The 27,152-nt window shown below is 42.3% G+C and overlaps 1 long non-coding RNA gene across 1 annotated transcript; it reads right to left on the bottom strand.

The window, feature by feature from the left end:
• Positions 1–18,089: 18,089 nt before the first annotated feature.
• LOC116562427 lies at positions 18,090–25,391 on the bottom strand. Its single transcript, XR_004273935.1, has 3 exons — positions 25,229–25,391; positions 24,646–24,707; positions 18,090–18,982 (listed from the first exon to the last, which is right to left on the bottom strand). It is a non-coding gene; the product is annotated as an uncharacterized LOC116562427 (long non-coding RNA).
• Positions 25,392–27,152: the final 1,761 nt, after the last annotated feature.

Here is a 27,152-nt window from a genome sequence, read left to right as displayed (position 1 = left end):
TCAAAAAAAAAAAAAAAAAAAAAAAAAAGAAAGAAAAAAAAGAATTATGAGTATCAATACTTTTATATTCACATTGACATACTGTTCTATAATGTTTTGTATTTTAAAAAGGCAGGACATATATATTCAAGTGAAAATATTAACAGAACGACATGTAACAAAATATGAATAATGATTATCTTTGAGTGAGTTTTGCCCTATTATTTAAAAGATTTTTATGAAAAATGCATGTGTAGTTTTTATAACAAGAAAATGCTTTTTTAGGCCAGGTGTGGTGGCTTGTGCCTGTAATCCCAGCACTTTCAGAGGTCGAGGTGGGTGGATCACCTGAGGTCAGGAGTTCAAGACCAGTCTGACCAACATGGAGAAACATCATCTCTACTAAAAATACAAAATTAGCCAGCCATGGTGGTGCATGCCCATAATCCCAGCTATTCGGGAGGCTGAGGCAGGAGAATTGCTTGAACCAGGGAGGCGGAGGTTATTGTGAGCTGAGATTGTGCCATTGCACTCCAGCCTGGGCAACAGAGCAAGACTCCGTCTCAAAAAAAAAAAAAAGAAAGAAAAGAAAATGCTTTTTTAAAAAGCAGAATATAGTATGGCTTTTAGGCAGAAACAAATTATCCTAAGCTGATATTTACTTCTTAGAAAAGGGGAAGGAACAAAAGCTTCAGTGCTAGTATAAAACTAAAAGAAAAAGATCACAGAGACACGGAGAATTCAATCCCCACAAAATTCCTGAAGGAACCAGATGATACTCCAGTTTTCCAGAAGGCCCAGAATGCCTTTTGTGAGAAGGTCAAAGAAGGGTTTGCTATAGCTAAGAACACTATGCCGAATCTAAGCCCATAGTGGCCACCCAGACACAGAGCTTATAAGGAAAAGCTTATGCCATTCCAGATGACAGTTCCAAACGGACAGACTTGTAATTTTTCCATGTGGATCAGAAACATATACCCACCCTACATCATTGCAGTGAGACTCCAAGAATGGCAGCAGGAGAAGGTAGAGCAGTTAATTAATTAAACACTTATTTATTGAATGTTTACTATATTTGGGCACTATTGTGAGCCATAAGGATAAAAATTCCTGCCCCCATGGTGCATATATGCTACAGTGTGGAGTTGCAAAGTAAGGAGAGGTGGAAACAATATATAAAAAGTAGCAGCAGGCTGGGCACAGTGACTAATGACTGTAATCCCAGCACTTTGGGAGGCCGAGGGGAGCAGATCATCTGAGGTTGGGAGTTTGAGACCAGCCTGACCAAAGTAGAGAAACCCCATCTCTACTGAAAATACAAAATTAGCCCAGCAAAGTGGTGCATGCCAGTAATCCCAGATACTTGGGAGGCTGAGGCAGGAGAATCACTTGAACCCAAGAGGTGGAGGTTGTGGTGAGCCGAGATTACACCATTTCACTCCAGCCTGGGCAACAAGTGTGAAACTCCATTTCAGGAAAAAAAAAAAAAAAATTAAAAGCAAAAAAAAGTACCAGCAAATATAGCATGCTAGACACATACGGAGAAAAATAAAACAGTGGAAGGAGTTCAGGAGAGTCTGTTGGCAGGTTCTTAGAGTTTAAACAAGGTGGTAAGGTAAGGTGGTCCAAGGATATCTGAGTGAAGATGTGAAGAAGGTGAGAAATTGAGCTGAAGAAAAACATTCTAGACAGAGCAGTACATACAAAGGCGTGGGGCAGGGTTGTATCTGGCCTGTTCAAGGAATGCAAGGAGGTCAGTGTGGCTGGGAGCAGAGTGAGCAGGGGAGGGGAGTGGTGGGAGGTGGAGTGGAGGAGGGTAAAGTCATAAATATCCTTGAAGGCCATTGTAAGGAGAAGGAAGGAGACCAATGCACCCACTGATGCTGACTGATAAAGAGGCATGTGGCAAAGATCACTCCAAGGTCCCTAGCCCAGGTCACTAGGAGTAGATTATATCATTTGCTAAAACAGCAAACAAAGAGGAAGGGCAGAGTTGTGCCAGAGAGGGCATGGGAAGAAAAGAAAGTAAGAAATCAAAAATTTGTTTGGGAAGTCTTTTTGTTTTTTGGAAGAAGGGGCCAGTGGGGCCCAGAAGTTGGAACTGGTACCTTGGGATAGAAATGCAATTGATGAATTAACAACAGAGTGCTCAAATTATGAAAGTGAATGAGTAAATGATCAGCAGGACATGCTAATAAACAGTTGTTGTATCAGCCCTGTGAAACTGTTCAAGAAAGTATTTTATTAGGTTATTTTGCCAGAAAAGGAACAGAGATAAGTGACCTCAGATACTGAGGTTATTGTACAGCTGCACAGGAAGCTAGAATACATTGTCACATAGCAATCAGGACTCAGGACTTATGGAGCCTGAAAGGTCATGAAGGTGCAATGCAGTTATCGGGACCAGGCTACGTGTTCATGTACCCATCACAGGTGTCCTTCTAGTCACGGAGCCACTTTGTCTCTGCTTCTCTTGCTCCTGATAGGGTATTTCTCTTTCTCCCTCAATCTCAATCTTAATCTCTGTCCATATTCCTCAAAAGAAATTATCTAATTTATTTGATTAGTGATCACCCATGACAGAGAACATCTGATCAGAACTCTCAGATATTTTTAGGCCAGGCGTGGTGGCTCACACCTATAATCCCAGTACTTTGGGAGGCTGAGGTGGATGAATCACCTGAGGTCAGGAGTTCAAGACCAGCCTGACCAACATGGTGAAGCTCTGTCTCTACTAAAAATACAAAAAAAAAAAAAAAATGAGCCAGGCGTGGTGGCAAGTGCCTATAATCCCAGCTACTCAGGAGGCTGAGGCAGGAGAATTTGGTGAACTTGGGAGGTAGAGGTTGCAGGGAGTTGAGATCACACCATTGCACTCCAGCCTGAGCAACAAGAGTGAAACTCTGTCTCAAAATAAATAAATTATATATATATATATATATATTTTTTTTTTTTTTTTTCTGAGACAAGGTCTTGCTCCCTCACAGAGGCTGGAGTGCAGTGGGGTGGTCATAGCTCACTGCAGGCTCAAGCTCACCTCCCAGACTCAAGCGATCCTCCCACCTCAGCCTCCCTAGTAGCTGGGACTACAGGCATGCACCACAACACTCGGCTAATTTTTGGTAGAAACAACGTCTCCCTATGTTGCCCAGGCTGGCCTCAAACTCCTGGACTCAAGTAATCCACCCGCCTTGGCCTCCCAGTGTTGGGATTATAGGCATTAGCCACCGCACCTGGCCCTGGTCAGAACTCTTGAGCCTGGGTAGTTCCTAGGCCAATCCATACATGCTGCCTTTGGATCAGCGCTGGTTTCTGTTCCAGACAGTTGTGGCCAAGCGATACCTGGCATCAAACATGGGAAGCCATGATTAGCGAGTTCTCAGATGAGGCTATGGTCACGGTAAGTGCTCTGAAGCATTTCAGGGATAGAAAACCTAGAAGTATATGGCCTTAAGAAAGCCAGAAGAAGGAAGAGTCTTAGGAGACAATGTTCACAAGAATCAAGTGCTACAGAGAGATTTAATAACTGATAACAGTAATAGCAGTAGTCACTGTCATATTTTTGGGGCTTGTTATATACCAAATGCTATACTGAGTGCTTTACATAATTATCACCTTTAATTCTTATGATAGCCTTGTGACGTAAGTATTCTAATGCTATTTTGAAGAAAGTGAGGCCCAGATAAGTAACTTGCTCACTACATCTGGTAAGTGGTAGAGCTGAAATTCAAGGTAAGGTCTTCCAATATACAGAGATCAATTTATGGGTTCATACTCCAACATTTCTTGATTGTATATTTTGCACTGCGCCCCATCCTAAGGCATTCTCATGGAGCTTACATTCAAGAGAGGCAGACAAGCCATAAACAGGTAAACAAGCAATATAACTTAAAAATAGCAATAAAGATGACATAAAATAAAATGGAACAAACTATGGATTAAGGACAAACAGAGGCACTCTTCAAGATGGGATAAGCAGAGAAAGCCTCCACGAGGAGGTGACATTTGGGTTAAGACTTAACTGATGAGAAGGAACAAGCCATACAAAGCTCTGGGGAAAAACATTCCAGCCAGAAGGCACAGCAAGTACAAGAGCCAGGCACGGCAAATACAAGCAGCCAACCTACAGAGGACACCCTGCAATGACTCTGGGTGTTTAAGGAAATAAAAGAAGGCAGGAGTGATGGGGAGAGAAGGAGAAGAGCTTGGAAGAGCAGGCAAGAGGCAGATCAAGAAGATCTCAATGAAGTCTGGCTTCTCTTCTAACCATAAAGGCAAATCGCTGGAGGGTTTTAAACAAAGAAGTGATATAACATGATTTAAGTTTTTTAAAATCCAGGATGGTACTGTGTGTAAGTTGGGACAACCTAGAGCCTAGTAAGGGATGCTGGTGGCAGGAATGGGGTAATACTGGAGAGAGGGAAGAGTGGATGGAGTTTTGATATGACTTGCTAATCGATTCTCTGTGGAGGGTGAGGACATGAGAGGACACCAGAATCAGTCATTTTGATGAGGGTGATGATGGTATTACAAATATGCACAAAAATGCCTGTATGTTTTAGAGATGCAAAATGAAGTATTTAAAAGCTAAAGGTCATTATGACTGTACTTTAAAATACTTCTGCACAAAAAATATGTGAAACAACCCTGGTTGATGAAGAAATTATGAGTGTTTATTAGTGGGTTGTTAAAATTATTTAAATTGGGCCAGGCAGGGTGGCTCATGTCTTTAATGCAAGCACTTTGGGAGGCCAAGATGGGTGGATCACGAGGTCAAGAGTTTGAGACCAGCCTGACCAACATGGTGAAACCCCATCTCTACCAAAAATACAAAAATTAGCCAGGTGTGGTGGTGCATGCCTGTAATCTCAGCTACTCAGGAAACTGAGGCAGGAGAATTGCTTGAACCTGGGAGGAGGAGGTTGTAGTGAGCCAAGATCATGCCCACTGCATTCCAGCCTGGGCGACAGAGCAAGACTGCTTCTCAAAAAAAAGGCCGGGTATAGTGGCTCAAGCCTGTAATTCCAGCACTTTGGGAGGCCAAGGCAGGTGGATCACCTGAGGTTGGGAGTTCGAGACCAGCCTGATCAATGTGGAGAAACCTCATCTCTACTAAAAATATAAAAAATTAGCCAGGTGTGGTGGCACATACCTGTAATCCCAGCTACTTGGGAGGCAGAGGTAGAAGAATTGCTTGAACCCGGGAGGTGGAGGTTGTTGTGAGCCAAGATTGTGCCACTGCACTCCAGCCTGGGTAATAAGAGTGAAACTCCACCTCAAAAAAGAAAAAGAAAAAAACATTTAAATTGTATGTTGGTAGGATGGTCAGTCAGGTGCAGAGCCATAGTAGGAAATGCAAGAGAGACTTGTGGAAGAATGAAGTTTATTATACTCACAAGTCCTAGAGCCATGTGGGGGCACAGTATGCCACAGGTGTAGAGGGGCCACATAGCGGACTTGTAAACCCAGAAGTTGGTCTCAGTCATCATGCAGGAGAAAGCAGAGTGAGGGGCCCATGACTACATACCTTTATTACTTTATTAGAGTCAAGAGTGGGGCACCACAGGAAATGATACCATTTGTTACTCTGTTGTTTTCGTTTTTGTTTTTGAGATGGTGTCTTGCTTTGTCGCCCAGGGTAGAGTACAGTGGCATGATCTTGGCTCACTGCAACCTTCGCCTCCCAGGTTCAAGTGATTCCCCCAAGTAGCTGGGATTATAGGTCTGCATCACCACACCTGGCTAACTTTTGTATTTTCAGTAAAGATGGGATTTTGTCATGTTGCCCAGGCTGGTCTCGAACTCCTGACCTCAAGTGATCCACTGGCCTCGGCCTCTGAAAGTGCTGGGATTACAGGTATGAGCCACTGTGCCCAGTCCCACTGGTTACTTTGAATATAATTGAGGCAAGAAGCGGGAAGAGGTATACAGGAAACTATACCTGTATACAGTGTATGCAGGAAACTCTGGCAGCCAGCCTGGGTCTATCACTTAGGCATACTTGGGCATTCATGAGGAAGATCCATCTAGGAAGGGTGTGGGAGCAGGAGGGGACATTTGGGTAGCAAACGAAAAGGCTTACAATGCAAGTAGACCCTTCCCTCCTTTTTTAATACATTGAATTTTTGTAAGTTTTTAAAAATCGACTTAGGCTTTTAGTCTGAATAGTGAGGCCATTTATAAAAATGGAAAAGCTTGGGAGGAGTAGGTTTGAGGGTGAGGAGCATCAAGAGGTTTGTCCAAGATTAATTTGATATGCCTATTATCCAAAAGATTTGTTACATGGGCATCCTGATAGTGAGTCTACAGCTCAGGGAAGAGATCAGGGATGATGTGGCAGAGATCACTGGATCCCTAGCGATAACCACCCTCCTCTTCTGCCTTAGTAACAAAACCCTGATATTTAGTTGGGGATACTACTATCTAAAATAAAGGCTACATTTACCAGTCTCCCTTGCAGCTAAATATTACCATGTGGCTAAATTCTGGCCAATGAGATATAAATGGGAGTTTTGTGAAGGTGCCTTTAAAGAGAATTGACCAGGCATGGTGGCTCATACCTGTAATCCCAGCACTTTGGGAGGCCGACACAGGAGGATCACTTGAGGTCAGCAGTTCAAGACCAGCCTGGTTATCATGGCGAAACCCCATCTCTACTGAAAGTACAAAAATTAGCCAGGCCTGGTGGTGTGCACCTGTAATCCCAGCTACCCAGGCAGGATAATTGCTGGAACCCAGGAGGCAGAGGCTGCAGTGAGCCGAGATCGCACCACTGCACTCCAGCCTGGGTGACAGAGCAAGACTCCATCCAAAAAAAAAAAAAAAAAAAAAAAGAGAATTGACCTAGTTGAGAGGTCAACTTTTTTTTCTTCTATTCTCCTATGCATAGTCTGGAATGTGGATGACATGGCTGGACTTCCAACGGCCACCTTGAAATAATGAGGTGCCCTTGAGGAAGGAAGCCAAAGGCTAAGGTAACAAAACAGATAAAGTTCCCTTAGTCTCTGATGACTATCAAGGCACACTTGTCCTAGTTTGCCTTCCTTCAAACTTCTCACATAGTCAGTAAAAATAAGCTCTTATTTAGGTTACTCTTTGGGGTTTTTTTCTGATATGTGTAACGTAAACTAATATCAAGGGCTGTAACTAAAGATATAGATCTGGGAGTCAATATCATGTAGATGGGGCCAGGCATGGTGGCTCACACCTGTAATCCCGGCACTTATGGAGACTGAAGCAGGAGGATCACTTGAGGTCAGGAGTTCAAGACCAGCCTGGGAAACATAGCAAGACCCCATATCTACAAAAAAAATTAAAAACTTAACCCAGCATGGTGATGCACACCTGTAGTCCTAGCTACTTGGGAGGCTGAGGTGGAAGGATTGCTTGAGCCCAGAAATTCAAACCTGCAGTGAACCATAACTGCACCACTGAACTCCAGCCTGAGCAACAGGGCAAGAACTTTTCTCTAAAACAACAACAACAACAAAACAAATATAGATGATGTTTAAACAATAGGATTGATGAGATTACCAAGTAGAGATTGTAGAAAGGAGAAGACCTGGAATCAACCAACATTTAAAAGTCAGACACAGAGGGCAGGTATGGTGGCTCGCGCCTGTAATCCCAGCACTTTGGGAGGCTGAGGCCAGCAGATTACCTGAGATCAGGAGTTTGAGACCAGCCTGCCAACATGGTGAAACCCCATCTCTTCTAAAAATACAAAAATTAGCCAGGTGTGGTGGCATGTACCTGTAATCCCAGCTTCTCAGGAGGCTGAGGCAGGAGAATCGCTTGAACCAAGGAGGCAGAGGTTTGGTGAGCCGAGATTGAACCACTGCACTCCAGCCTGGGCAACAAAGTGAGTCCCTGTCTAAAAAAAAAAAAAAAAAAAAAAAGTCAGACATAGAAAGTAGGAGCAGCAAAGAAGACCACAAAGCAAGAGTGAAACAGGTGGAAAACTAGGAGAGTGTGATGTCAACAGAGGCCAAGATTATTTCTGGAAGGGGAGTGGAGTGAACTACATCAAATGCTACCCACAAGTGAAGTAGGCTGAGGACTGGGAAATGACCATTAGATTTGGCAAAACGGAGGACATCTTGATAAGAACCATTCATTAGAGTGATTAAGACAAGCCCAACTGGAGTACATTGAAGGGAACTGGAGGTGGGACATTACAGAAGACAAACACGGATGTCTCTTTTGAGATGTTTTACAATGGAAAAAAGCACAGAGGAGATACAGGGTTAAGGAAGTTTCCAGAGGAATGAGCAGTATTAAGGCATGTTTGCAAACAGTGGGAAATGATTCCATAAAGAGAGAGTAACGTCAAGGAAAAGGTGAATAATTGCAGGCGTAAAGTCCTTGAGAAGGAAGACAAAATAGAATCCAGAGGACTCCAGTGAAGTTTTCCCTAACAGATTTTTTAACCTATGGGAGAGCAGTTTTAGGAAAATGGAGGAGGCAAAATCCAAAATTGTGTGAGTTTAAGGAATGAAATATGAAACTAAAAATAACACAACTAAAATGACATGAGTGGTTCTCTCTGGGTAATAAAGGATTTGGGATAATTCTTTTCTGTGCTTCTTTATACATTTCTGTGACTTTCAAATTTTCTGGAAGGAATTCTTACCACTATCATAATCAGAAAAAAATTGCAAAAAGTTTAAGAAAAGTGAAGTCAGTAAGTGTACTGAATTCCATCTGTCTTGGAAGTAGGTCCACCCCTGGGAATAGAGGAAGTGCAGCAAGAGTAGCTAGACACTTAAGTGACCCTGGCAGGAAGGCCATTTTGTCCATGATGAAACTGTTTCTCCTTTTCAAATCTCCAGTCCCATATCTGCTAGGTATTACGAATTCAATGTGCTCCAGATACAGAAGGAAATTCAGTCTAGCAGGCAAAACACAATAGCTAAAAAGGGTGGCTTCAGTCATTGCCGTTGTTCAGTATTGTGGCTGCCTCAGGCGAGGCTTGGAAGTCTAGGCAGATGGGCACTTTACACTACAGAAATGTCTACCTGCAGGCAGACACACTATTGGAGTCCAAGACCAGGACTGGTGGGGTTGAAAGTGGGTTTGTAAGAACAAAACTAAGCCCCATGGCTGGGTGCAGTGGCTCATGCCTCTAATCCCAGCACTTTGGGAGACCAAGGCGGGTGATCACCTGAGGTCAGCAGTTTGAGACCAGCCTGGCCAACATGGTGAAATCCGTCTCTACTAAAAATGCAAAAATTAGCCTAGCGTGGTAGTGGGTGCCTGTAATCCCAGCTATGCAGAAGGCTGAGGCTGGAGAACTGCTTGAACCCAGGTGGTGGAGGTTGCAGTGAGTTGAGATTATGCCATTGCACTCCAGCCTGGGTAACAAGAGCGAAACTCCATCTCAAAAAAAGAAAAGAAAAGAAAATTAAGCACCAGCAGCTCTACCACAGTGCTCCATTTAACAGAGGACTCACAGGACCTCTGAGCTGATTATTTCCAGGTGAGGCCTCACATACTTACAGTGATGCACTAAGAGGACTAAAAGAAGGTGAGTCTCATCATACAGCTTTGAACATGCTTCCCATTACCAGATTGTTCATCTGTCTTGCATTATAAATTAAGGTACTTACAATCCTACAATTATTTTATGAGCAGCACAACTACATTGCATTATATTTTTCTTTGATTTAAAAGCCCCAATGTTTTAGAGACATTTTTAATGTACCACATTTAAAACTAGCCCTGTTAAAGTATTTCTTTATTTTTTGAAGTTAATAGATTTTATTTTTTTAGAACAGGTTTATATTTACAGAAAAATTGAAGCTGGGCACTGTGGCTCACACCCGTAATCCCACTACTTTGGGAGGCCGATAAGGGTGGATCACCTGAAGTCAGGATTTTGAGACCAACTTGGCCAACATTACTAAAAATATGAAAAATTAGTTGGGTGTGGTGATGCATGGCTGTAATCCCAGTTACTAGGGAAGCTGAGGCAGGAGAATAGCTTGAACCCAGGAGGCAGAGGTTGCAGTGAGCTGTGATAGTGCCACTGCACTCAGCCTGGGCAACAGTGTGAGACTTCATCTCAAAAAAAGGTAGGAAGAAGGAAGGAAGGAAGGAAGGAAGGAAGGAAGGAAGGAAGGAAGGAAGGAAGAAGGAAGGAAGGAAGGAAGGAAGGAAGGAAGGAAGGAAGGAAGGAAGGAAAAGTTGAGCAGATAGAACAGAGTTCCAATGTTCTCCCCTCATCCTCTCCCTGCTCCCAGCACACAGTATTCATATTTTGTGTTAGTGTAGTGTGTATTTACTTGTTACAACTGATGAACCAACATTGGTACATGATTGGTACCAATTATTGGACTTTACCAACTAAAGTCCATAGTTTACATTTGGGTTCACTCTTGGTGTTGTACAGTTCTACAGGTTTTGACAAAAGTATAAGGTCATGTATTCACCATCATGGTGTCATATAGAGTAGTTTTGCTGCTCTAAAAATCCCCTGTGGGTCACCTATTCACTCTTCCCCTTCTTCACTCCCCTTGGCAACCATGGATCTTTTTACTGTCTCTATAGTTTTGCCTTTTCCAGTATATCATATAGTTGGAATCATGCAGTATATAGTCTTCTCAGATTGGCTTCTTTCATTTAGAAATACTCATTTAAGATTCTTTTTGTGGCTAGATAGTTCATTTCTTTTTATCACTGATTATTATAACATTGCCTGGATATACCACAGTTTGTTTATCCACTTACCCATTGAAAGACAACTGGTTGCTTCTAATTTTCAGCAATTGTGAATAAAGCTACTATAAATGTTTGTGCACAGGTTTTTGTGTGGACATAAATTTTCAGTTCAATTAGGAAAATACCAAGGAGCATGACTGGAAGATAACATGGTAAGACTATGTTTAGCTTTGTAAGAAACTATCAAGCTGTTTTCCAAAGTGGCTGTGCCATTTTGCACTCCCACAAGCAGTGAATGAGAGTTCCTCTTGCTCCACATCCTTGTCAGCACTTGGCATTGTCAGTGTTCTGGATTTTGGCCATTCTAATAGGTATGTAGTGGTAACCCATTGTTGTTTTAACTTGTAATTTTCTAATGCCATATAATGTGGAGCACATTTTTATATGCTTATTTGTCATCTGTATATCTTCTTTCTGGAGGTATCTGTTCAGATCTTTGTCCACTTTATAATGGGACTGTTTGCTTTCTTATTGTTGAGTTTTGAAATTTTTTTATATGTTTTGGACACAAATCCTTTATCAGATATGTATTTTGCAGATATTTTGTCTTGATCTATGACTTATGTTTTCATTCACTTAATTTTTATTTAATATACTAAGAGCCTAAAAAATTGCAATTGGCTCAGGCTTCCCTTGACCTCTTAGAAAGTAGAGATGAGACAGGTGATGCAAATAAAAATTTCTGGACCTGTTTAGCCACGAGACGTAGCAGCTCCTAGCCACTCAGGCCACTAGTCCTTGCAGAACAAGGAAGAAAAGAGAAATAGTCATGTAACTTTACCATATGCCAAGCACAAAGCATTTTACATATATTATTCCATAGCTACCTCAAGAAGTAAATTGTGCGGGGGTGGCTCACGCCTGTAATCCCAGCACTTTGGGAAGCCGAGGCGGGTGTATCACAAGGTCAGGAGTTCGAGACCATCCTGGCCAGCATGGTGAAACCCCGTCTCTACTAAAAATACAAAAAATTACCTGGGCGTGGTGGTGCGTGCCTGTAGTCCCAGCTACTCGGGAGGCTGAGGCAAGAGAACGGCTTAAAACCGGAAACGGAAGTTGCAGTGAGCCCAGATGGCGCCACTGCACTCCATCCTGGTGACAGAGGGAGACCCTTTCCCCCCCAAAAAAAGTAAATGGTATCATTTAGATAGGAAGAAATCCATCAAACCTGTTAAGTATCAAACAAGTGAAACTATCCAAGGTCTCATACCTATGATGTGGCAGAACTGGGACTCAACTCCGCATCGAACACACCTGGCCAAATACAAAACTACCCTGTCTCAAGGCAGGTCCCACAGGGGATGGAGGAAAGCGCAGTCCACCGCAGGCAGAGGGTGCTGGAGTGCGGCCCATTCTGTGCCAATGTTGAGATCTCAGGGGCTCTGCTTGTGGGTGGAAGAACTCCTCCCAGTAAGATGGATCCAGAAGGTCTCTTTGATTTCAAACAAGATCTCAATAAACAGTGGGGATATAGGGAATGGAATCTAATTTTCGCGGCTCAAGAAATAGGCAAAAATTAAGCAGGGTGTTAAGGCTTTAAACAAGCAGGCTGAAGCCCAGCACAAGGCTTTGACAGAGCTAGGGAACTGGAGCAAAAATGAAGCAAGCTCAGTCACTGCCATACCAGCAACGTGATGGGAGTCTAAGAGAACCCATCACTGAGGAAATGAGAGACGCTGGGCCTACCGCAGGACTCCCAGCTACGGAGAGCAAGGCCCACTCCTGCACTGCTGATTGGTGGGTCTGAGTCTGTCTTATCAGAGCAAGATGAAGGTCTGCATATGGTTAAGGTTTCCTGTTAAACGTTCTCAGAGCCTGCCATGGAAGGGAACAGTAAAAAAGCTTCAAGGAAAGCAGAAACCACAGAGTCTCAAGCCATAAGCCAGGACTTGGGGGAGAAAAGTGAAGAACACAATTATCAGAAGTGAGCACCAAGCTCAGCACTATTTGATGCCTGTTCTCAGTGCTGAGCTAGGGAAGGCTGAAACTTCCCTGACTTTAAGACCCATCCCAGAGATGAGTTTGGGGCTTAGCTTAAAGGTGGGGCCAGGAGGGGGCTAGTGATACAAACAAGGCGGTAGTAAATGAAGAGCACACCTGTGCCAGACTGGCAGCTGGGACTGTAAAGGGAGGAAGACTTTGTCATAGACTTTGCAGACCAGATAAATTTTGCAAACTGAAATTCCAAACCCCTTTAAGATTCAGGTGCACTGACTGTCGACAATAGCAAAGACCTGGAACCAACTCAAATACCCATCAATGATAGACTGGACAAAGAAAATGTGGCACATATACACTGTGGAATACTACACAGCCATAAAAAAAAGATGAGTTCATGTCCTTTGTAGGGACATGGATAAATCTGGAAACCATCATTCCTAGCAAACTGACACAAGAACAGAAAAACAAACACTGCACGTTATCGCTTATAGGCGGGTGATGAACAATGAGAACACATGGGCACAGGGAGGGGAACATCACACACTGGGGTCTGTTGGTGGGTGAGGGCTAGGGGAGGGACAACGGGGGGGCAGGGAGGTTGGGGAGGGATAACACTGGGAGAAATGCTTGATGTAGGTGACGGGGGGATGGGGACAGCAAACCACCATGGCATGTGTGTACCTATGCAACAATCCTGCAAGATGTGCACATGTACCCCAGAACTTAAAGTACAATTAAAAAAAAAAAGATTCAGGTGCACTGTGTTTAATGCAATAGAAATGTTCCTAAAAAGCAATACATAAATCAAATTTTTGCAAATTGATGGTTTGAGTGACCCAGGGGAATTTGCTGCTTAAAGGAAATTATTATTTTTGTAAGTTTGGTTTCAACTCATTGGATTTTCTTAAATAGAGCATTTTTTCATCAGATTTTCTTGTATCAGAGAGTGAGACATATATTTCTGGTATGTAAAAAAAAAGTAATACAGCTGGGCATGGTGGTACATGCCTGTAGTCCTAGCCACTCAGGAAGCTGAGGTGGTAGGATTGCTTGAGCACAGGAGTTTGAGGCTGCAGTGAGCTATGATCACAGCACTATACTCTAGTCTGGTATCAGAGAAAGGCCTTGTCTCTGAAAAAGAAAATAATTAAAAGTAATGGATGCTACTAGTACATCTTGAATTTAGTAAGGTTTAAATTGTATTCCTTACAATATATTCATTAAATTTTAAAATGTGGTCTAAACCAGTGGTTCTTACATCAACTGTACACAGAATTAAACTGGAAGTTTTAAAAATACTGATTCCTGGGCCCCACTACTTCAGCTTCTGATTCACTGGGAAACATAGGAAGGTACCAGGGGCTCCCCAACGGGAGCCTATGGCTTAAAGGGCTTTGTGCAGCCATAGACCTTGACAGCAGAATGAGGTTAACCCAGAGATGGTCTCACTGCCACCATCCTAGTACCTCCCTCCCCTAGTACCCATGGAAAATAGATTTCCAGCTTACACTGAGCACAGTGATCTCATGATGATGGGGGGTGGGGTCACTGGTCAAATAAGGTGGGGGTTCTCTAAAGCCAAAAGGTGACCACCACTCTCCAGGCTGATGTGAGACCAGACCCTGGTTACAACAGCTCCATTGGCTCTAGAACCAGGCTTTCAGGTATAAGGCAGGGTGTATCACTGTCCCCAGGGGACCTGTGACCTTCATGAAGAATTCTAGCAACATGATTTTATATCTACTTGTATCATACCTAAAAATTATTAGAAGAAAACTGAATATGGTCTTGTGATAAACAGAATAATATCCACCCATCCCGCAGTGACGTCCACATCCTACTTCTTGACACTGTGAATATGTTAGGTCACATGGTTGCTAATCTACTGATTAACTGACAGACTGATGGGAAGATTATCCTGGGTTATCTGAGGGTGACTGACGTAACCACAAGGATCCTTAAAAGCTGAATAGAGAGGCAGCAGAGAGATCAAGAGAGATAATAGCTTGAGAAGGACTTAGCTCCACATTGCCAGGGAAGTGGGGCCATGAGCCAAGGGATGTGGACAGCCTTTAGAAGCTGGAAAAGGTGGCCAGGCCCAGTGGCTCCCATCTGTAATCCCAGCACTTTGGGAGGCCGAGGCAGGTGGCTCACCTGAGGTCAGGAGTTCAAGACCAGCCTGGCCAACATGGCGAAACCTCGTCTCTACTAAAAAATGTATAAAAAATTAGCTGGGCATGGTGGCGGCACCTATAATCCCAGCTACTCAGGAGGCTGAGGCAGGGATAATTGCTTGAACCTAAGAGGCAGAAGTTTCAGTGAGCCGAGATTGCGCCACTGCACTCCAGCCTGGGGACAGAGCAAGACTCCACCTCAAAAAAAAAATGTTGAAAAGGAAAGATGCTCTACTCTACAGCTACGAAGGGACACACATTGCTGCTGACACCTTGATTTTAGCCCAGCAAGACCCACATTAAACTTCTGACCTCCAGAACTGCAAGATAATAAATTTGCATTGTTTTAAACCACTAAATTTCTCGTGATTTTTTTGGATAGCAGAAACAGGAAAGTAACCCATGACTAAGTTCTCAAATTTTGTTTTTCATTAGAATGCAAGAAAAGGAAAGTAGAACTTAAAAGTCTGACAGATTCCCCTTTTTATAAAATATTGGGGTGACTTGCAAGGCCCTGCAAGTCACCCCAATATTTTACTTTTCTTCTCTTTAATAGACAAAGAAGATTGTACATCTAAGGTGACTGGGCTCATTTTTCAGGCCAAGTTTTTAGCACAGTATGAGAGGATTATGGTAAGATCCAGAATTCATATTTTAAAAATCTCCCTAGGCATCTTTAATATGCAGCCACGTTTACGCACCAGTGGTCTACAATTTAAATTCTAACCAACATAACTACAAGGTGGTTGCATTCCTAGAGAATGAGTACTGGTGGGTTATCATTAATCTGGGAGGACAGAACTCAGGTGATATGCACAGAGATGGGGCCTGGTGATGTAATATTTTATCTGTGACCTGCAGAATGGAATAGCCAGCATGCCAATTCAATGTGAATGTGGCACCAAATGGAAAACAGGTGGAGGAGGACATTTTAATTCATTAATGAAGGTTGTTAGGATGGAGGGTTTATTGATTCTGAGGACAGGTGACAGCAGGCTGAGGATGTGCCAGCGGAGTTGCTGGGAGTTGAATGCAGTTCAGAGAAGGCAAATGCAGAATAATATACCGTCTGTAACAGGGAAGGACACAGCACAACAACTGGCAGGGCTGGGGAAGACCTTGCAACATTAGAAAAGGGTCTGGAGACAAGGTAAGTCAGATTAGAGTAGGTGTTAGGGGGAGTAAGTGGATGCCGGAGGGCCACTTGGCCTGGGCCTCTTATTCACATATGTCCTGAAATTTAGGCTCTTGACATCTCTTGGTATCTGATAAGGTGTTTGTTAATGTAAAAACATGCAAAACATGCCAGTTTATAATTCCATTCTTGCAACATTTCCTTTGTTAATATATGGGGAGCCTGAAAACATGAGGCTAGTGGCCTAGATGTCTCAACTTCAAAAGTCTATGGTGGCTCAGGGGACTCATTCAGCCCTGCAGTTCATGAAGCAATCCTAAGTGGACCCCCATAGGATATTTTTGGAAGGATACACCAAGAACAGTGAGGGTCTCTAGTGAGTTGGGACAGGAGAATTGGAATCTCTGCAGAGAGGAAAAGAATTTGCCTTTTCTTTTTTTTCCTAAATACAATTTTAATAGACCCTTTTTTTGTTTTCCTCTTTTCCTCCCAGAGTTATACATGCAGTTAATCAAATGTCAAACAACAAGTCTTGTTATAAAAAAGCAGATGTCCCTTAGTCTCTCCTCCCCACTTTCTACACTTTCAGCTTTTAGATAATTCTTTTGGTATTCACTTCCAGGTCTCTACATTAATATGCTTGAAATGCTGTTCCTTGATTTTTCAACTATAGCTATTATCTGATTTTTCCCCAGGGTAGAAGATTAGGATTTGGTGTCTTTCCTCCTGCTTTCCCAGTGGAACACACTCAACCTTCCCCATTTCCCATCCTTCCAACAGAGTTATGTTGTAATGCATGCTGTTAAGGTGATGTTCAATGTATGTGTTATAGCAATAGTCACAGCTAAGCCATGCAGTAAACTATGACCACTTTCCCTTTCCTGAACACTTTTTTTTTTTTTTTTTCACTTTGAGATAGGGTCTTGGTCTGTCACCCAGCCCAGATAATTTTGTTTGTTTGTTTGTTTTTTGGGGGTTGGGGGGTTTGGGACAGGGTTTCACCTTGTTGCCCAAGCTGGTCTTGAACTCCTGGTCTCAAGCGATTCACCCACCTCTGCCTCCAAAAGTGCTGGGATTACAGGCATGAACTACTGTGCCTGGCCTCCTGCACACCTTTTTTTGTTGCTCCTGGAGCTAATAACTGTTTTGGTTTTTGTTTGTTTCATTTTCTATGTACAGTATTTATTTGCTATTTGTCTATCTCTGCTGTCAAGGCATTCAGAATTTTCAGATGTTCTAATAATTTCACCAGTCTCCTAAAAATTTTTTTAAAAATCTCTCCCATAGCCTTATAGCATGCTCTAACCTGCACCTGAGACACAGCTCTCATTTTGGAATCTCCCTTCACCATCATCACGGAGATTCTCTTGCCTCATTCCTGGTTGAACTTTTGAGTCCTCTTTCTTAGTTTATTATTTTGACGTATGTTTGGGAACTTCCTAAGGCAGGGGCATGGGATATAAATTCTCGAGAACTTGGATGTCAGAAAATGTTTGTTTTCACTCTAGTCTGACACTTGATGGATTCTTTGCACCAAGCATAGAATTCTAGAGAATAAACAGTTTTTCTTGAGAATTCTGAAAGCCACTGCCATCTGGCCTTCTGTTGCTATTGAGAAGTCTGATGCCATTCTGATTTGTCATCCTTTAGGAAGGACTTGTTTGCTCCTCTTCTTTGAAAGCCTGTAGCATCTGTTCTTTGTCCTCACTGTTTCGAGATATCACACTGGTGTGCTTTAGTGTGGGTCTATTCTCTTTCTGCTGGCATTTGGTAGCCCTTTCATTCCAAAAATGCATGCTTGTTAGTTGTGAGAAATTATTTCTTTAATGACTTTCTTTCCTCTGGTTTCTCTGTTCACTCTTTTTAGAACTCCTATTTGCAATATTAAACCTTCTGTTCTGTTTTCCTGATTTTCTTTTCTTTTCTTTTTTCGAGACAGAGTCTTGCTCTGTCACCCAGGCTGGAGCGCAGTGGTGTGATCTCGGCTCACTGCAACGTCTGCCTCCCGGGTTCAAGTGATTCTCGTGCCTCAGCCTCTAAAAGTAGCTGGGATTAGAGGTGCCTGTCACCATGCCCAGCTATGTTTTCCTGATTTTCTTATATTTCCTTTCATTTGTACATTTCTTTCTCTTTTGCTCTAATTTCAGAGATTTGCTTTTCTTCATTTTCTCTTATTGAATTTTTAATTTTTTAATCATATTTCTAATTTCCAAGAGGTCATATGTGTTCCCTGAATGTTCCTTTTACTAACATTATATTCTTTTTTGATAGTTATCTATCTTATCTCTGAGGATATTAATCAGAGGGTATTTGACATTTTCTTCACCCTGTACAGTCTCTCTTTCCTTGAAGTTGCTTTTTCCTATTCCTCTTGGTTGCTGTATTTCATGTGAGAGGTTTTCCTCAGTGTCTATTAAACCTTGATTATCTGTTAGTATTTAAAATCGGAGCTAAAAAGCTGAGTAGAGATTTTGGACCAATTAGGCCTTGTTGTCTGGAGGCTCCACAACATGCTCTGGCTGGGTTATTTGGCTGAAGGACCCACACAACAGTGCATTTAAATTTTTACTCTTGTGGAGATCAAATTCCCCTTAGAAGACTCTTCCAGGCTCATGCTCAAAGGATATAATTCTGGCAACCAGCATCATGGGAGCTCACTGGGGAAAGAGCAGTGGGTCTCAGTGTCTGTCCACTTAATTTCTCAGTTTCCAACACAGCATCCAGCCCTCAACTCTGCCCAGTGTTCTCCTATTGGTAGACCTTCTGTTCTAGACTTTGTGGTGGGGATAGGCTACCAGCCTGGTGCAGACTGGGAAGGGACCTGGGAGTCAGAGTGCTTCCTAAACAGACTTTGAACCACTCCGGGTTTTAGGATGCCCCACCCCACTTCCAGATACCTGGCACTGCCAATTCCTGAGCCCTTGTGGGATTCTGGTTGTTTCTCAAATTTCATCACTGCTGACTTAGGATTCAGTTTTCCCATGTCTGTTATATCATTGGCCACACTTCTTACTTTCCAGCTTTCAAAATGTTGCTATGGGGAGTTGAAAAAAAGTGTTGCTATCATTTCTTCTGTTTTTATCAGAAGGAAGAAAAAGGAGACTCTGTGTGTGTGTGTGTGTGTGTGTGTTCTGTTCTCCATCTTTACCTGGAAGTTGGGAGATTTACTTATCACTCTTTAATTTTTTTCTGTTGTTTTATTGTTTAATCAATGTTTTAGTTACAAACTATTAATTACTGAGGATTGTTTTACTTTTTAAGATAATCTAGTTCATTTTTATCAAAGCAGCTATGAGAGTATAACATGTAAAAACTGCAAAATAATGATCAGCCTTTAAAGCTTTGAGTGTTTCCCAAGTGCTGAGCTCTGTCATACCTGCATGTATGTGCATGTGTATTTACAAAGGAGACAGTTGTGGCTGACGTGGAGAAGGTAATGTACCCACAAACGATGACACAAGACCAATAAAAAATAATACACCTATAAGCAGGAAATGAAGTAGGTCACAATGAGTCATCATCTGTTGTGTGAAATTCTCAGGTTATTGTTACCTCAGCCCAGAGAATAGTTTTCAGTTCAGTTGGACACGAGCTAACCCACTCATAATGAATCTGCTGAAGCCATTAGTTGTTTCCTAATTTTTTTATTGTACATCCTTATAACAAAAACATTTCAGCATACCCTCAAATATATAAATGTATTTATTTGCAGGTTATACATGTCATATTGATATCAGTGTAATATGAACATACAAGTATGTAGAGATTTTTTAAAGGATGCAATAGAAAATAAAATTAGAAGTTCTAATATTTTTATTCAGTACCTCAGTGTCTTATACACCAAGGAACTTTCCACCATGATGAGTATCTGAACATTGATAAAGGTTTTCAAAGACTCCTACTCAGACCCTACCTAGGCATTCTGAATCAGAACTTCTGAGGGTAGGGCCCTAGACAGCCAGCCAAATGCCTAGGCAGATAAAAAGGGGAGAATCTCCCACCCTCCCCACAAGTATTTACATCAGATGCTTTTGTGTAGGTGAAGGAACATGCCCAGGGCCTTGTCTGAGCATGCCCACGTGAGCCCTGGGGGAGCATGGTGAAGCCACAGGTAAGGGGAGGAGCCCTGGTATTCAGTCTGTGAGGTGGGATCCTGTTAGCGGGACTCCACCTCCCTTTGCTGAGTTTTTTCTTTTTGTTTTCCCTTTTCACGCAATAAAATCCTTCTCTATTCACCTTTCAATGTGTCCACGTGCCTAAATTTTCTTGGTCATGTGACAAGAACCTGGTTTTAGCTGAATCAGAAGCAAAATTCTGAAACACTAGCACAAACATTTTTTAAAAGTTTCCTTGCCGATTCCCATATGTACCTCTGGTTTAAAAATACAGTTCTAAAGATGTAAGAATTAGAACCCTTAAAACACTGAACATAGTAGTCAAATAGCTACTAAATGCAAAGAGCAGGCAATTAACACTGGGAAATATAGTTCAATAGAATATCTGGATCATCACATGCCTCAAAAAACATTGTGTCCTCCTTCTCCCAACTCCACAGTTTTCTTCCTCTGTCTCTGTCCTTTCCTTTCAATTTTATTAATTATCATTAATTTTTGAAATGGGGGGGGTCTCTCTAAGTTGCCCAGGCTGCTCTCAAATGATCCTCCAGCCTCAGCCTCCTACAGTGCTGGGATCACAAGCATGAGCCAATGTGCCTGGCTTCCCCTCAATGTTTTTTTTTTTTTTTCCGAAATGGTGTTTTGCTCTTGTTGCCCAGGCTGGAGTGCAATGGCACGATCTTGGCTGGCCACAACCTCTGCCTCCCAGGTTCAAGTGATTCTCCTGCCTCGGCCTCCTGAGTAGCTGGGATTATAGGCATGTACCACCATGCCAAGCTAATTTTGTATTTTTAGTAGAGACAGGGTTTCTCCATGTTGATCAGGCTAGTCTCAAATTCCTGACTTCAGGTGATCCACCCACCTCAGCCTCCCAAAGTGCTGGGATTACAGGCACGAGCCACCACGCCCAGCATGCCTCAATTTTAATATAACTTGACCTTTACTATTATATGCATATATATTCATTATAGAAAATATAGATAAACAAAAAAGAAGAAAACAAAAATGAACTTATAATTCTATCATTCCAAAATAATGAAATGTTTATTTATAGCCTCTAAGATATTTATGCAAACATATTTAAAAGGGAATCGGCCAGGCTTAGTGGCTCACACGTGTAATCCCAGCACTTTGGGAGGTAGAGGTGGAGGGATCACCTGAGATCAGGAGTTTGAGACCAGCCTGCTCAACATGGTGAAACCCCATCTCTTCTAAAAATACAAAAATTAGCAGAACATGGTGGCAGGCACCTGTAATCCCAGCTACTTAGGAGGCTAAAGCAGGAGAATTGCTTAAACCAGGGAGGAGGAGGTTGCAGTGAGCTGAGATAGTACCATTGCACTCCATCCTGGGTGACAAGAGCAAAACTTCATCTCAAAAAATAAATAAATAAACAAATAAAAATAAAAAATAAAAGGCAATCATACTGTACATGCCATTCTTAACCTGACTTTTTTCCCTGTGTAATTATATTTTTTTTCTGAGATAATAAGGGTGAAATCTCTGACAGAGCAAGGAACAGTGGCAAGAGAGCTGATCAACAAAAAGCAGTTGATGAGATCAAGCTACCCCCCTAACCTGCTGAACTGCAATCCTCTCCCTCATATTCTCTTCCCTCCACCTTCTGATCCTCCCTGACTTCATGTCTCTCCCTCTGTTTGCCTTCTAGATGTTCTTTCCCTTTCTCTTTTCCACTACCTTCTATCCTCAATTCTCTCTACTAAAGCAACCGAGGCCTCCAGGACAAGGGTTAATATTTAATAGAATTAAACTTCCTGCTAATTTGACAAGAGATGAATAATCAGGAGCTGGAGCAACAGCTGCACCCGCCTCTGCAGTGGGGATTTTCTGAGCAAGCCCAGGCAAGAGCCCTCTGTTCTTTTTTTTTCTTTTTAGAGACAGAGTTTTACTCATGTTGCCCAGGCTGGAGTGCAATGGCGCTATCTTGGCTCACTGCAACCTCTGGCTCCCAGGTGCAAGCAATTCTCCTGCCTCAGCCTCCCAACTAGCTGGGATTATAGGCATGCGCCACCATGCCCAACTAATTTTGTATTTTTAGTAGAGATGGGGTTTCATCATGTTGGTCAGGCTGGTCTAGAATTCCTGTCCTCAAGTGGTCTGCCTGCCTCAGCCTCCGAAAGTGCTGAGATTATAGACATGAGCTACCTTGCCCAGCCTGAGCCCTCTTTTGTTGATGACTGTCTGTTGTTTCCACTCAGGAGCCCAAATTAAAGTTTCTTATTTGCCTTAGAAGCAAGGTGTGGCCAGAGACAGCCGGGGTACCCAGATTGTCAGAGAAAAGCCATGTCAAGAAGATTATGTTTCTGGAATTGGAACCAAGGGAGATAGAGCTATGGTTGACACAAGATGAGGACTGAGAAGACAGGCATGAAAATTCAGAACAAACCAGCTGCAGCACTTCCCTGCTGGTGTTACAAAACCCATCACAGAAAACCAGTTCTTCTTGCTTTAGGTGGGAAGAATCTGCCACATGCAGATTACCCTCAACCCTATTGACAAACACATTTCCACTGCAGTTATTAATCCACTGGTAATGAGGAAAGTTTTCTGAACTTTGAAAACTCACTGGGCTGGGTGAAAGAAAGCGAGCACTTTCTACTACACTAAAGCCAAACTGTGTTTACCAGAGGCTGTGGAAAATTACCATTTTCATTAAATGTAAATCATTGCCCCCAAACCAACTACGTTCTTGGGGATGAAATTGTCACTGGCTCTATAACTAGGAAAGGCTACATTACCCAGCTCTCTAAAGGCACACTGCTGTGGAAGGTTCTAGAAAACGAGTGGAAAGTGACTCATTCTCCACCCTCATCCCCAAAACCAAAACTCCCCCATGCAGCAAAACAGCCCCTGCAGCAGCAGGAGTTTATGGATTATCCTCAGAGTGGGGGCGTAGCACGTAGGCCACTAGATGCTTCAGGGGGCAGCAATTAAGTGCTTCACCAGGGTGTTAGTCACAGTGGGTGGGACCTTCCCTGTCATCCTGCAGAAATGGGAGCCAGAGAAGCTGGTAATAGCTGAAGAGAAGGAGGCCCCACCCCCTATAACCTCTCCCTTTCCCCAGCAGCAAATACTTCATAAACAGCACTTAGCATATACACAAGGTCAGAAAGGAGGTGAAAAATAGGGGAAGGTGTTTTGATGTAAATATTTCCAGAAAGGATCTGTTAAGGAAGAGCATCTCTGTCTTAGGGTAGAGTTAAAACTTAAAAAGAAAAAAATATTCATGTGATAAAAACTAGGACATTTTTTCCTCCCCCTCACCCCGAGAAACAAATCTCAACTTGTAGTGGCACCTGAAGTTTTACCATTAGTGACTCATTCCTTCATGAGTTCCAGGAGACTTGGCATTTAAGAGGTCTGTATTGAAATGCAAATATTTATGAGACCTGCCAATAATTTTCACTAGCACCAGCATCCTTGAGATCACCTTCAAATACAGACTCCTGGCACATACAAGTATACATCATCCCCCTAGTCCTCACCACAACCATGACCTTCAGCCAATAGGCGGGTTTTCCAGTTCTCTGGCTTCTGATGGGACCTTGATATAGGTAACTTTAGTTCTTGCTTTTGTAGGTTAGAAAATGATTTCCACTGTGGTGACAGTTTGGCTACCTTAATCAGAACTGACCCTTAATAGTTAAGGATGAAAGCAATGGAATACTGGAAGTAGTTGGGTTTGTAAAATGTTAGCATGTTAAAAGGGAGGGTGGCTATACAGGAGTCAACACTGCCACCTTCCTCCACTGAATCCATGGCCCTTTCCTATATTGTGTTTCGTTCTTTTCTCCCTCGTTTCTCTACAATTACATTCTCTTTCTTCTTTTTCTCCTACCCCTCAAGACACAGATACATTCAGAATGCAATTGTATTTGTCTTATATGCACTTAATCATTTAGTACTTTCTTTACACAACATAGAAATAAAATTCTAAGACCCCCAACTGACTGAATGGACCCTTTCTTGGCCGGAGGATCCCCAGAGGAAACTTGGAAGCAGAATTCATGGCTACAATCTGACACCTCCTCCCTTGATAAAAGTCATTGGTTTCCTTTTCTAAGGTCTAAACAGAAACCAGCCCTTTAAACAGATTGCTAGCTTGTCTTCCCAAACACGGAACAAAAACAAGATAAGATTAATGGTTCCTTCATCACCCCCCAAGACCTCTGCTTCCTCTATTCCCTTTTTCTTCAGTGCTTGCCTTATCTTATGTGAAATGTAGATTTTTGGGGTACTAATTAAAGTCTCACAGACACATTCTCATTGGTCTCACTGCTGTCCCTCTCTCATTCCTTTTAAAGGAAAATGAATAAATACCAAACCTCCTGAGAATCTCTTTGGAAAAAAGAGCCACAGATGCTTCTGTGACTCATGTTTTTTCACCCGGCACACCCTCAAGCTGGCTCAAAACCTGGATGATTTGAATCTTATGCTTCAATCGCTCATTTTGGTTTTCAATAGGTTTAATATTTTACTTGAGAATACAGTCGTGTCAGTGAGCTGACCTTTTTTTACTCAATGGGCTTAGCAGCTATGACAGTGGAAAAAAGGTCCTTACCTTTGTTTCATGATGTTAAGAGTGAAGGGATCATTGATAGGTGCTGAGAGCCACAGGGCCACCTAGAGAGTGTCAGAGGGTAATAAGGGTGAGCTGAGGGTTTGAAAAAACAAGACCAGATCTCTTAAGGAAGAGCATCTCTAGCTCATGGCAGAGTTGAAACAAGATCCCTGCCTCCCCTCCACCCCAGATTGCCAAAAGAACAAGTTAAAATCAGCCCTGACCAGTGAGCCCTGGTTAACAATCCACCCTAGGGCAGCAGCAAAGGCCCTACAGGTTGCTCTCCACTCACGCTCTCCGTAAGATTTCCTCAGGTGGGGAGGGCACATGGAGCCCAGGGCTATCTTGCAGAGTTGGGACAACCATAATGTGCCTCTCCTGCCTGTTGGCCTTTTTTTCCTCACTTCAACACATACAGGTGAAATCAAATGAAAATTAATACCAAGGACCCCACAAAGGGTAAAGAAGCCACTACAAGCCAAGAAAGCAGAGTGTGTGGACAGAAGTGGGGAAGTCACTCCAGATTTTCTGGGTGGCTAGGTGTAGTTTGGAAGACAAAGTTACTGGTATTTTCAAGCTTCACCTGGCCAAGTTCTCTTCTTCCCTAGGTGGGGATGCCTCCATGAGCTCCAGCAGGCAGCCTGGCCCACCTCCCAGCTCTGCTCAGCTGCTGGGCACTCCATGGAATGGAGAAGGTGAAGCCCATAATGAACATACCGCCCTGGGCACTTTCTTCCCCCAACCAAAGAGGCGCTCCTCTCCTGGGCCTAGACCTCTTCCGGAGACCAACATGTGACAGAGCCACAACCTCCGGTCCCTGTGTCAGCCATCTGCAGTTCCTCCTTTTCCCTTTCCTCTCTCCCCTCATAAACAATGACCGTTGACGGCCCCACTAGCTACAGATTTTGATGCCAAGATTAGCTTTGGTCAAGATGATAATCTCCATCCTCCAAAACAATGACCAAAATGTTTTATTTATGGCTAGGAACTTTACTTTCTTTCATATGGAATATTGAATATATTTTCCCTGTGCTCATTTTTGTTCTGTGTGGTGATAGTTAACAGCAAAATTGGTGCTACCCAAGAAATAAGCAAGGAACTTCTTGAGAACAGGAGGAACTAAGCACGCAGTTGAAAGTAGAGGCCCAAAAAAAAGGTTATTCTATATTTGATTCCTTCTCTGATTTGTGTAATCTCCTCATCACACACACAAAAAAATCAACAAATTGTGTAACTCAGTTTCTCAAGCATCATAACAACTTGTGTGTTCCCTGTTCCACCCTTGCCACACATAGAATTTTTTTTTTTTTTTTTTTTTTTAGAGATGGGGTCTCACTTATTGCCCAGGCTGGAGTGTGATCTCGACTCACTGCAAGCTCCGACTCCTGGGTTCAAGTGATTCTCCTGCCTCAGCCTCTCAAGTAGCTGGGATTACAGGTGTGTGCCACCATGCCTGGCTAATTTTTTTGTATTTTCAGTAGAGATGGGGTTTCACCATGTTGGCTGGGCTGGTCTTGAACTTTTGACCTCAGGTGTTCTGCCCACCTTGGCCTCCCAAAGTGCTGGGATTACAGGTGTGAGCCACCATGCCCAGCCCACACACAGAATTCTTAATAAGAAATTAAAGCGCATAGCATCTATTGTTTTAAGCAGGTAGCCTCTGCTGCCATTTGCCAAAGACTGGGAAAGTTCCCATTTGTATAAATCCCAGGTACCAATACTTGCAGCTTTCTCTTCTATAAGTTAAAGTCTAAAAACTAGAATTTCAGAACAGTGAAGGAAAATGTGAATATTACAACATATAATATTTAGGCAGCCATATAGTCTTATGAAAAAAAAACAACAAAAAAAGGACAAAACCCAGATGATGTTGTTTTAAATGTAAAAATAAAAGAATAAAAGAAATAAAGAAAAAATAGTTTTTTAAAAATAGTTTTTGGAGTAAGGAGGAACTGTCTAAGTATTATATAAAACCAAAAAGCCATAAAAAAAGTCTTATAGATTGAACGATATAAATTTTTTTTAACTTCCAGAAACAAAGCCAAGAAAAGACAAATGACAAAATGAGAAAAATGTGTTGATAGCTCTAATCACAAACGGATAATTTCCTTCAGATAAAAAGAACTCCCAACTTAATACTGTAAGAAAAAGATAAAAAATCCAATAGAAAAAAAAAATGGATGGGAAAAGGATATAAGCAGATAGTTTATTAAAAAAAGGAAATAGAGGTGCCTCATAAGCATGTAAGAAGATGTTTTATAAGTTAAATAATTCAATATTACTATATTTAAATACAAATTAAATTTAAATTACATTGATATATCATTCTTTGCCTATCAGATCAACAAATTGCAAAACGTTTGATAACACGCTTTGTGGGCAAGGCTCCGAGAAAACAAGCACCTTACCTGTTGCTAGTGAATAGAAACAGGTACCATCTCACCAGAAGTCAATTTAAACAGTATCTTTTCTTTTGCAAATGTTAATAGTATTTTGTATCTTTAGTA

The sequence above is a fragment of the Sapajus apella genome, unplaced genomic scaffold, assembly GCF_009761245.1.
Source record: "Sapajus apella isolate SASKATOON/1434 unplaced genomic scaffold, GSC_monkey_1.0 scaffold32, whole genome shotgun sequence".
NCBI lineage: Eukaryota > Metazoa > Chordata > Mammalia > Primates > Cebidae > Sapajus > Sapajus apella.
This window is presented reverse-complemented; position numbering and strand designations above follow the sequence as displayed.